Source organism: Xyrauchen texanus, chromosome 17 (assembly GCF_025860055.1).
Source record: "Xyrauchen texanus isolate HMW12.3.18 chromosome 17, RBS_HiC_50CHRs, whole genome shotgun sequence".
Lineage (NCBI taxonomy): Eukaryota > Metazoa > Chordata > Actinopteri > Cypriniformes > Catostomidae > Xyrauchen > Xyrauchen texanus.
Window position 1 is genome coordinate 42,946,033 of NC_068292.1, and position 5,157 is coordinate 42,951,189.

Consider the following 5,157-nt stretch of genomic DNA (forward strand, 5'->3'; position numbering starts at 1 on the left):
CATCCGTGTGTTTTCTCCTACTGTCTGTCTATCATTAGGTTTGTATTAACCATCTTATCACTGCTGCCACTGACGAAAGCACTTGTGGTTTTTATGGTTGTTTCCTATCGTTTTGATTTGAAACACTTAAAAAGCAGAGCAGAGTGAAACTCAGTCGACAGCATTTGTGGCATAATGTTGATGACCTCAAAATGACATTTTTTCTTTAAAAAGTAATCATCTGTGTATGTAGCAGTCACACTACACTACATACACTCCCATTCAAACGTATGGGAATGTGGGAGACCAGAAACTCAAGCTCATGGGAAGACTACGCTGTGCATGGATAGATCAAGTTTGATGAACTCTGGACCCCAAATTTGTACGATGAGAGGACAAGTTACCAATAGAAGATGTAACCGTCACACACTGACCGTTGGCTTAATACAAAGAATATGTATTTTAAAGCTGCGTGTTTTATTGTTGCAGATGAGTAATATATTTATTATTATATTTGTGATCTATTATTTACTTATACAAGAAGCTGGGCTGGACTGGTAATCTGGCATACCAGGCATTTCCTGGTGGGCCAACACACTTTGGGGGTGATCAGGGGTGGAACGGTCAATGGCGGGCCGGTGGAAACCAGTGGCGGGCCGCGTAACGTGCTGAATGGGCCGCAATAAGCAAAAATGAGCCGTTGCGTTATGCAGAGCGGACCACAAAATTGTGCCGCAATATGCAGAAAAGGACAGCGACCACCCTACCCCCCAATTTTAGCGTGATGATATCACTTACTAACATCCAGTTTTACAATTTTGTTGCCATGACAATGTAACACTTTAAACCCTGTAATCCCGTTAAACAACGTTTTAAACAACTTCACAGCTCAAATATTATACAAAATTTGACAGAAGAATTAATGTAAGAGCTTTTATAAAATTATAAGCTTCACATTTTTGCCTTTAAACCCTCCAAAAATTGTCCCCCATCGACTTCCGTTGTAAGTGCCTCACTGTAACCTCAATTTCTGCTTTTTTATAGAAAAGGAGGGACGAGTTGAAATTATTTTTGCGGTAATCAACGTAATACCACAACTGCTGTCGATTGAGCTTGTATTGAACCCGGATTATTCCTTTGAAGTCAATATGGACTCTATTTACTTTCTTAGTACACGTTCCAGGTCGTATTGTGCACAATGCATCAGTCTGTTAAGTTAAATGTTAAACTAAAAATGTATTTGCAATAATTCAAAATCAACATCTAATAACTTGCTCTGAACTAAATAAATAATACTGAATGAAGTCGGCATGAAACGGAAGTTGCGACGACTTCTGTATTGTGGCGTATTTCCGAGTGAAACAGCATATCAAACAAGTAAAACAAATGTAGGGTGTGGATTTGAGTTTATCCATTTGTTGTTGATTGGATTGTGAAAATATGGGCGTTGCATAGCGGAACGGAGGCAGATGTGAATGTGAGTTTGCAGTGGACACACACTTACCACATGCTGCTCGAGTCAGAGCCGGTTATCGGCGAAATTGAGCGGCAATTTCAACACATTTATGATCAAACTGACAACATAAACGCACGATCACATCGCAATCTTTGCTTAAGAAGAGGCTGTAGCCATTGAAAAACGAGTGAGTAAAAGATAACCAAGTTTTGACGTTATCACAATATACTAAAATGAAATGAAACGTCTCGAACACAACAGTGAATTCGCCGTTATTCCTCCTCATTCGATGAGTATATTCAAGCCAGCTGACACATAAAAAGGAAGTTTGGGTAAAGGAACGATAGTTTTGAAGGAAAACGGTTGAAAATACACCTTGCCATCGTCACCAACATGCGATTGACGCTTCGTTTGACTCTACGCAAGAGTATTGACAGTACAGTGAGTATTGACGCTGACTACAACCCCTGGAGTCATGAGTTTGAATTCAGGGCATGCTGAGTGACTCCAGCCAGGTCTCCTAAGCAACCAAATTGGCCCAGTTGCTAGGGAGGGTGGAGTCACATGAGGTAACCTCCTCGTGGTTGCTATAATGTGGCTCTCGCTCTCGGTGGGGCGTGTGGTGAGTTGTGCATAGATGACGTGGAGAACAGGGTGAAGCCTCCACAGGTGTTATGTTTCCGCGGTAACACGCTCAACAAGCCACGTGATAAGATGCGCGGATTGACGGTCTCAGACGCGGAGGCAACTGAGATTCGTCCTCCGCCACCGGGATTGAGGCGAGTCACTACGCCACCACGAGGACTTAGAGCGCATTGGGAATTGGGCATTCCAAATTGGGGAGAAAAGACATTACAAAGAAACATGAATGCTTTATGGGCATTTTTAACAAGAGCAGTGTCAAAACTGCAAGTGTTCTGGCATTTGTGAGGACTGAACAGCTTTGCCCTGGAGCAGCTGGCACAAATCACAGACCATGAGATCAGGATGTGTTTAATCACACAAAGCATGTTTTAGCAATAGATTGAAAGCTTCATTCTCATTGGTTACAGTGCATCACTGGTTTACAGTGCCAGTTCATAGTTTAATCACACTTCAACATGAGCATACAGGAAGTCGGGCGGAATTCGGCATGCTGTTTCTGAAAGTTTCAGTATCACAGGATCAGCGACAGAACAGTGCCAACTCACAGACCTGCGATGTTTTCCACCAGATTTTTGCATCAGTTTCATCCCACATAGCTCGCCCGGCAGTGAGGGAGACACGCGTTTGGGTTAGGAAGGTAGAGCCCATTAAATATGCAATCCTCTTCACAGTATTACATCCTGTACAGCTGAAAGGAACTATTACAAGAAAAGGAAACTCACAACAAGCCTTTGGCGACTTCTCCTGGACATAAATGGAGCCTACACGTGCCTATACGCCCTAAAACACTTACTGCTTTGGCCACCAGGGGCAGTGTTTTAAATTCCGATATGCAAATACAGATTTTTGCTTGAGAAAAGTCGACCTATTTTCGATTTCACTATGAAGGGGAAATTACAAAGAAAGGAATGTGACTGCTGATGGGTTTATTTGCGTTCTTTCAGAACTTGATTCACTAGGAATTGCCAAATGCTGTTTGAACGGCGCAATTCTGAGTGCTTGGTTGTCGAGGGTACATGCCGGAAATGCGCTTGACTCATGTGCATGATTATAACACTCGTCTCAGTCATTTGATCAACATCACTAGAATATGTACACAAAGAGGGCTCAACATTAAGGATTTTTTCTGCTGGCCTGGAAGTAGAATTCGGTATTTGTATTAGTATTTTTACTGACCCCCACAAAAAATGCAAAATGTTTTCTGCTAAATTAGATTCTTCTTTATCAATTTAATCCAAGTGTGCCGCACAAGCCCTCAAAAGTGAAGCCAAAACGTCTCGATCGCCCCCCGGTGACTGGTCCTAGTATAGGTCATAAACCCCGCCTCCCCATGTTATTCAACAGGACGTGAGACCAACTAAACAATTCAATTACACTTCACATATCTTTTTTCCAAAGATAGTTTCTGTCATTTACTGTCGTTTCTATCACGTTGATGTCATTTCAAGTGTTTGTTTTCAAAATAAGTTTGTTTTTAGTTATTTGATGCTATAAAAACGCTGCTGTGACATCATGATTGACAGCTGTGATTGACAGGTTCTCTGAGCGAAGTAGTCACTGAAGCACCAACGGACTTTCCGTCGGGATCTTCAGAGGACTGAGGAGATTGGAGCTTTAAATTTAATATCTAAATTTCTATAATTAATTATTTCACACCGTCATAAGTCAAAAGTCAAAAGTGCAGGGGCGTGTGCTTGCGATTGATTCAGCAAGAGTGAGGGCGGGGCCTTGATTTCGCGGCTTTACTTCCTGCTCACTACTGCGCAGGTCTGGTCCCGAAATCGCAACTGCGCAGACTCATGTCACAAGATGTCAGCGCCATATCGGGACACTGGCGGCTTCATTTCTCACCAATGGAAAAGAGCGAAGGGGTGTCGTCCATCTTTTCTTACAGTCTATGATTTAATCCATGAGTAAAAGTGTTAATGGCAATAAGCGAGTAGTATTTGACTGGTCATGTGATCCAAACATGGCCACCCCAATGAGGGGACCCTCCACATGTAGAATAGAACAGCTTTTATTAGGTTACTGATATGACTGGAGTCTTAATCTCATGTGAATGGACATACATATTTATACACATGTTTCATTAATACAATTGGAAATAAAACTACTGACTGTACCTTTAAATATGCACAGCACCTGGTTAAACTGGATTGCAGCTGTTAAGTCAATAAGACATAGACACTGAAATAACGCACACAAAAATTGGCACAATTGTTTAGTGAATTTGCCCCTGAAAGTCATGACTGCAATGATCAAACTGTGCTACTAAAAACATGTGCAGACAACACCCAAGATAAACTAATCAAAACCATAGTGAGTGACATATGACTGCTGGGTTATTTTGGACGCGCATGAGAACAGGTGCTGGAAGACATTTGAGCGGTTCAGGTGAAAACATATACAGCCAACATGTGTTTGACATGGGAAGATGGCCAAATGTGACAGCCAAACGTAGCAAACAAGAGCCTACGGGCGATTTACAAACATTGGCGAAATGAAATGAAATGAAAAGTATGTGGCATCAATTTAGTTTCCTAAAAATAAAAATCAGTGCATCACATTTTAAATGCAATTTTGTGAAATGGACAGTCAAGTCGTATTACATACAGTAGAGAAAATGTGCATGCTATTCCAAACATAGCCTTTGTGTGTGCTTTCTCATAGTGACAACAACTGAATGTGGCACGTGGACTGCGTTTGATTGGCTAGGTCATGTCACATGACCGAGTTACATTTAATGAACATGAATCTGTCCTAGATTGTACTGTAAATCCCTTTCCGTATGATTCCGTATCTGCTATCCCTATAGATAGTTTGCATACAGTGTGTAAAAAACATGTTTGTATTCGTTCTATAGTTTGAGTGTAACAGGTACGAGACAGTCATGATCATTACTGTACACTGCATAAAAATACAAAGAAACAATAATAATAATAACTAGATAGGTACATTTCCTGAAGAAAATGTGAGTGGTGCTTGCCGTGGCAAAACTCGTCAAATAGCATTTTCTAACTTGTTGCTAAGCACTAACAAAATAATGGTCATAGAATGTTGCTAACATGTGTTTTTCA